The 7,526-nt window shown below is 37.2% G+C and overlaps 2 long non-coding RNA genes across 2 annotated transcripts; both read right to left on the bottom strand.

Moving 5' to 3' along the window:
• Positions 1-1,312: 1,312 nt before the first annotated feature.
• Positions 1,313-2,421, bottom strand: LOC139124123 (uncharacterized). Its single transcript, XR_011549865.1, has 3 exons — positions 2,384-2,421; positions 2,079-2,171; positions 1,313-1,857 (listed from the first exon to the last, which is right to left on the bottom strand). It is a non-coding gene; the product is annotated as an uncharacterized lncRNA (long non-coding RNA).
• Positions 2,422-3,408: 987 nt separating this feature from the next.
• LOC139124366 (uncharacterized) lies at positions 3,409-5,802 on the bottom strand. Its single transcript, XR_011549914.1, has 4 exons — positions 5,739-5,802; positions 4,999-5,180; positions 3,929-4,103; positions 3,409-3,573 (listed from the first exon to the last, which is right to left on the bottom strand). It is a non-coding gene; the product is annotated as an uncharacterized lncRNA (long non-coding RNA).
• Between the last annotated feature and the right edge of the window lie 1,724 nt (positions 5,803-7,526).

Here is a 7,526-nt window from a genome sequence, read left to right on the forward strand (position 1 = left end):
GAGGGATGACCTTGAAGTAACGAGTCAACAAAATACTGTAGACATGGCCATCAAATCCGATCAATTCCATGGCATAGAGTAGCGCCACCTATCGGAAAAGCTTAAAACTTGTCATGATTTAAGGTAACTGTAGTTGTCAATACTTTTGACTTTAAAAAGGTTACAAAAATAATCAGCCTTCGATGCGAGTTTCCCTATTTCCACCAGGGTAATCGAGAACATAACATAATGTTTTCTTTTGCTCCTTGCTTGAATATGTGTCTCAAAATTCGATAGGAAGCGAAATTAAACTACTTAGAAAAACCAGAGCCAGAAGAAACAGTTTGCATATTTTTTACAAATAATTATTTCAAAAACCGATTTTACTTTTCAAAATTAAACACTTTCCGTCATTTTGCTAGACCCTGCTGCCCATTCAATTTTCAGAGCGTGAGTGAAGAAACATTTCGATTTTACAAAAAGGACAAACTGTTCATCTATTACACAAGAAAAAAAATCAAATATATGCCAATTTGTGAGTTCATCTTGTTTTCCAAGCATAAAAATACTAGGTCGCTAATCGTTTCTGCTCATTTGATCAGCAAAGATGAAAGATCAATAATGTTAATGAACCGCATCCGAAAATAATATAAAGTTGGACAATATTTCCATGATGTACACAGTACATAAAACTTGATCAACCATTTCGTCTTCCTCTAACCATATACAAAAGTTAACACAGTGACAGACCAGCTTCCAAGATGGCTGAAAGTAGCAATAGTATAGGTATATCGCCCTCAAGGATAATGCATATAAAATCCGATAGCCAAATAGAAAATGTGTGTGTGTGGGAGGGAGAGAGAGAGAGAGACAGACAGAGAAACAGAGACAGAGACAGAGAAGGGGGCTGTCTTACTTATACCCGTTTCCGCGACAAGTGACAAATACTAATAACAACTCACTTGAAAGATTTCCAATGTTTAGCATAATGTTCAGATTATCTTTCCAAAGACTCACTTTGCCCCAAAGCAGATGTTATAGTCAAGCTAAAAGGCATTGCCTAGCTGTCTGCAATCAATCTACCAATAAAAAAAGTCAGCACACATGTTTTCAACAGATTTTGTGATTTAATGTTTTTATTGCTGAGAGTATTTCTTAGATTGTAAGTACAATAAATGAATTATGCACAATATCGGTTGTTCAAGTTCATTAAAATATTCGAGATGACGCACTCCCGACTTAGGCTAAATTACAATTTATTGCCACGATGGCACACCATGGAGGCACAGTAAACATACATGGCTCCAATAGTAAAAATTCATCAACATGATCGAAATCATTCACTACACGACTTTAATATATTCCAAAAGCTACGTTGTCGACAAAGCGAAAGGCGGTGTCACAAGCTTTAACCTTGTTTACGCCAACCAGGAGAGAGACTGCCTGTTGTATTATGTTGTGCACATATCAGCTAAATACTCAGTCGACGCTTTGTTTAGATTCTAAACATCTGCCTGTGTGAATCTCAAGTACGGAGTCTTTCGTCAAACAACGAATTCATAACAATCATAACGAATCTTTGTTTTACGTCATCCATAGCACTGTCATAGATCAACACCAGCTTTCATGATAACATGTTGTAAATGACCAACGAATGTGATTATTACATGCTTTGTGCCATGAGTGTTTCTGCGCGTTTCTTTCAAGAAACGCTACACCTCGTTATAAAAAGTCCCCATGAAATGTCAATCATATCACAGCGATAATTATAAATACTTTGCAGTACATCTATGCTCCACTCGTCCCTCGCATATCATTATGAGTATTTTTGTTTGATCTTGTGAGAATCATATTTTTCGGGTGTACTGCAGAGCAAAACTGTAAGCAATAACAAAACAGAAACATCTTAAATCAATGTTGAGGAGGGTAGTTCAGCAAAATGTTTATCTTGAACAAAACAAGCGTCAATAATAGTAATACGTGGCTTTATAGTACACCTGCAACTGTCACATCGTAGATTATGTTCTTGCCACATCGCATGTTTATAGAAATTGCTCTAATGAGAATGTCTCAAAAATCAAGACAATAGAAATACTTACCTCCTACCACCTAGTAAGTCAGTAGGGTCATGATTAATATGGACATCAGTGTTACCAACAGACTTGGCATTCTACCTCCGACGCCACTATCACCTAAAATGTAAAGACCCAATTTTAGATGAATTCAATCATTACTAGACAGAAATATATCTTTCGCTGCAGGTTGTGCGCTCCGATTAACATTTTCCGGCCATCATATTCTGAAAGCTTCTTTTCTCTTTTATCGTCCGACATACAACATATATCATTATAATATGATTTGCTGTTGAGTTTGTCAAAATATTAAAAAAATGAATCGTCCTTACCTGGGTCAGGTGTAGTTGTGTCACTCCCGGCTGAAAAACAAATACATAATCGGTAAGTGAGATACACAAAATGCTTTCATCATAAGAGATGCAATAAAACTGTTTATGCCACCATTTCATACAAAGAATTCTGCTAATTATGTAAATTAAGGGAAAGATGCGAGTAAGACTGCGGTCAGACTTTTTCCAGTTTATGCTGGAGGTAAACAGTAACATATAGCTGCCAGGTGTTGTGTTTCCATATCTCAGGGACAACTAAGCCATGCCAGTTGTAATGGACGTCGACTGCACAGTTGTATAATGGTATGCTAATACAATGGTTATTACAAACTCTGTTTGTATCAAGCTTATCGAAATCTACGGGCAAAGCTAGGCATGATAGTTTAGACGCTTCTTAACTGAAGGTAGAAATTTAATGTTGTTCAAGAAACATAGATTATTTTCTATTTCTTTTCCAGTAAGCGTGTTTGAATTTGAAAGACATAGTGTGAAATACTATTTTCGATGAACGCTTCCCCAATTCTCAGTGTTAAAAAAAAATAATGTTTGACAATACTGTATTTTAGAATAACCTTATGTCTGCTGTGTACACCTTTATACCACTAGACAATTTAACACGTTTTACATCGATGCAGCATTTGCATCTTAGAGACTGACAAATACATCAGAAATAATAGCAAACAGAGCAGTTTCATAAGCTTACATCACTTGTATCACCCTACTGGTGATTTGTATACTTCTTGCCGAAAACCAGATTACATACAACGACATAATTTCGTGTACAAATTGAAATGCTTTGTAAAATATTGTGCCTATAAAATTACTAGTAATATGCAATAAATTAATAATGACATGCGTTTTACCATGTTTTCACAACCGTGTTTTATGTATCATACAAGACAGGCAGTTTGTGTGTTACATCGGATTACAATGAAGAACGGTGTGCAACACTAGTGTTTGTACCAAATTGAAGGCAATATTATGTACTAAATTAACAGAATAATACGAGCTGCACAAACCTGAACAAGTTGGTACTGCGTTATCCCAACTGCCATCGTTGCATGTTAGGGTTCCAGGTCCACTCAAAGTGAAGCCTTCGTCACAAGCGTAGGTGACACTAGCTCCGTGTGTGTAATCATCACCGGTTTTAGTGCCATTAGCGGGTGCTGCACCAGGGTTAGTACAGTCGGCTGGAGATCAAAAAGAATTATTTAAATAACCATATGCCATAAAAGTGCTGATATATCAGCAGAAAAAATTGTATGAATTGTTCAGAAAAAAGGTCAGTTTCTATACAACGGCCATCTCGCGAATTTTAAGACAGACAATTCTTACTGGTTGGTAAGTCTGAAGTTGAAAAGGTAGTTTTTTATAGTTTGGACATGTGATGCAAATCCTACAACTAAAAATTGTTGATATCAATCCTTAAGATCAGTGCCTTATTCCCGGTCTGAAAAAGACGAAGGCGATTCACACTATCATACGTGGTATTAAGTATTGAGCAGAAAGTTTAATGTTGCAGATTAAATCTTTATAGACTCTTGCCTTTGCATGTCGGGACGGGGTTATCCCATGAACCAGTTGTACAAGTCAGTACACCAGGACCACTCAATGTGTAACCAGGTGTCACAAGTATAAGTCACCGTTGATTCCATGCGAGTAGTCAGTTCCAACCTTCTGACCGTTCGTCGGCGCGTCACCAGATCAGTACAGTCATTCGCTGTAGAAATAAATGAATATCAACGAGTGTATACCTGTTGAGCCTTTAGAAGGGCCGTTGATGATTTTTTTTCCATTTTTTTTTTGTTTTATAGCTGGCCCATAGTTCCTATTATACTTCTTAAAGTATGTTGAGTTTACAAAGCATTCACCTTTGAAACTTAGCTTGTACATGTACAGACTAAATCGTTGTTATTTTTGAGTAAATTTAAATTTGGAGTAAAACTAACACAGTTCAAGTTACACGACAAGCTGAATTACGACGTTTTCAACATGTTTTTATTGAGTGGGACAGCACTTTTTAGATTATGTATGAAACAACATTCATGATCCCCTGCAGACAAGCACGAACACTACGGCTATACTATCCCTCTAAGGCCTATAAGTGGTATTTTGCCGTTGTAGGGTTTCGAAAAGTGATTAACAAAACGAATACTTTAATCTGCTTTTGATGGCGTCATAACTTCTGGGTTTACATAAAATACAGTTTGCTAGTCTCGTCGCTTTCTTATTTGTTGACTCGACGTTGAAAGATGGGCTTGATTTTGAATATACTTCACGATATGCATTAGACTTGGTTCAAGTCAGTGAATTTCTAAAAAATGTAATAGTTTTTCTTGTGTTTCTCCTATTTCATACAAACATATATGAAATTTAGCAGCCAAGGCCAGGTTTTCCTTGCGATTAATTGAACTCGTTACCTTTGAGTCTGCGCAGTAGTGAGTTAGTTTCTGCCGGATTCCGGAGAAACTCCCCTGTATAGCGTTCACCCCTCTCATTGCGTTCACCCCACTTACGCGTTTCTCATGAAAACAGAACACAAATCATCGCGTTCACCCCACTCAAACATTCACAAATCACAGACTTGAACCAAGTATACATGTGCATTTACTTACGTGTACATGTCGGCATTGTTCCTAATGTTGTCCCTGTACAATCTACATCAGGAGTACCAGAAATTGTGTACCCAGTCGCGCACTCAAAGGTGACGGTGGTGTCAGCAGGGATGTCACCAGCGGGTTCGGGGGTACTCGTACTCCACTGTAACCTTCAGTAAGAGTTGGCTTTGTACATTGACCTGACAAAATAGGACGAAATGGAGAGAAAATTACTATTTTTTCACTTTCAAGAAAGGATTTTTAAAGATATGTTTGCATGTCATTAAAAAACCAAAACCAAATTTAAACTGAAAAAACTAAACGAGATTAGAAGTAAAATTCAGGGACAAATACAGTTACTTATACCAACGAGCCACGAAGCAACTTGATCATAATAGATTTGAATTATGATAAACATTTCCTTTCGGGAAGCTTCCGTTTTCTGATTGCTTGCACCTAGCGTTTGTGCCCGTTTTCTTGAGAGTTCTCCTCGGTATAATAAACCAAGTTGTTAAATTAAGTGCAATTATATCCTGAGACCACAATTTTTCAAGCAACCTATTATGTGTACTAACAGTATCAACACTAACTGTTCACTCTCACTAGGCTCTCTTCCAGATGCCCGTTCAGCGAGAAGAATATTTTGATCAATGTTGTTTCTTTCTTTGGACGTTGAGCGCGTGACGCTATGATCTCGAAGAATGCAGCTTTTCTTCGCTGTCATTTTCAATCACAAATTATCGTAAAATATATCTCACCATCTGTTCCGTCAAAGTTTAGGTACAAGAAGATGGTGACGACCAGTAGTGATATGTTTGATCTGAAAGGTAAATAAAAGAAGTCAATTTTTAAGGCGAACCTAATTAAAATATACATGTGAGGACTAACCAGGACTTGTGTCAAATGAATCTGAAAAATATAACGCCGGATATTGTTATGAACTCTTCTTTCAAATATATACTTAAACTTAACTATTGCTCTAGTCTGCTTTAAATCAAACGGGTCAATAGAACCTTCGGTGGTATTTGCTCAGTTGGATTGAAGTATATTCGTTTTGACGATATTTCGTTTACATACCTCATCTTGTCCGGACGGAGTTACAAGTTTGATTCCGAATAAAACGGTATGATTTTACCAAACATTTAAATACATGAAAACCCCATAATTTAAAGATATGACAAAATATTTTCATTGGGTAAGAGTGACATCATAATTTGATTGGTTGTTAAGGGACCAAATATGGTTATTAGAGGCGATTTGCAATTGGCAGTTCTATTTATTGTTCATCGCTATTGGCGGCGAGTTTTTATGTGAGGTTATTGCCACCTGTCGATCATGTACTCTGTGTATGCCCCCTTACGACAATTTATCGTTTCCATAGTTACAACTCGTTTGATCTTTTCCCTTCGAGCGACCGACTGGCCATCAATGCAGACAGTCAAGCACTGCCAGTCAAGACTTGATTGAGTCCAAAGTCGGCCCACAGTCCATCTCGGCCTGAACTCAACTCAGCTCATATTGATTAATTACGAAGCAAATCTGGCCCGATATCACAAGATATTTTTAAACTAACAAAATCATACCTATGCCTAAATATAATGTTTATACAAACTTATTGTGTTTATTTTTCTTGATGCATATGAGCGTTGTAAAGGAATCATATATAAGTGAAAAAGACTCTAATTTCACCAAATAAACTTTAAATCTTGTTCTCTTTCGAATTTAAGAATGCAAATCTGTTGTAATCTCTTGCTAAGGACAGAGTTCTCCTGTGTCCTGAATCTGTTTTCTAAAAAATCTACACATCAGTCGACCGTAGGCTTTTTTTCCACTGTCTATTGGTCGACGAACATATTATAAAATGTGAGCGATTTATCGCAAACTACAACTATGCCCAATCGAACCTTTTAAATTAGCGATATAAAACAAACTATTTTTGCCATCACGCAGCTCGAAGATATCTTCTACATAACCACGCATCAGTTCCAGTGTCTTCCTTATACATATTTCATTGAATTATGACAACTTAAAGGCCAAGATTCAGGCAGAGTTATTCACAGGCAGACGCAAACTCTCATAAGCAGAGATATTCTTACAGACAGACTGACTGACCTGCTTTCTCGTCGAGGAATACTCTGCGATGTATCAGCGGCTGGCCCTTAGACCTAGCCAAGGTACCTTAATTCCAAAAAATACTTCCTTTGTACAACGTAATTAGTCCGGTGCTCCTTAATTCCATTACGACAAATCCTTAAAAAATCACATCAAAAAAACAAGCAAAACTCGGGTCGTGATAAAAATGATCACGACTGGCACGTATGCTGCAAAATGAATTCGGATTTTAATTGTCTGCTCTCCGACTTCACAAATCCGTTCTAATTACTGGCCAAGTTAACGTGAAAAGTGATCGAATCATTTACCACAATGTTTATAGCCATTTCACTTTCTTCCTACTGCAGAAGAATGGCCCGAAAATATCAGCATATCGCGTTGACTTCGCTTGTTGTTTTCCACTGCAGTAGCATTTGTGAATGAGGTCATGACGG

Source organism: Ptychodera flava, assembly GCF_041260155.1.
Source record: "Ptychodera flava strain L36383 chromosome 23 unlocalized genomic scaffold, AS_Pfla_20210202 Scaffold_23__1_contigs__length_28996876_pilon, whole genome shotgun sequence".
In the NCBI taxonomy this organism is placed as follows: Eukaryota; Metazoa; Hemichordata; class Enteropneusta; family Ptychoderidae; genus Ptychodera; species Ptychodera flava.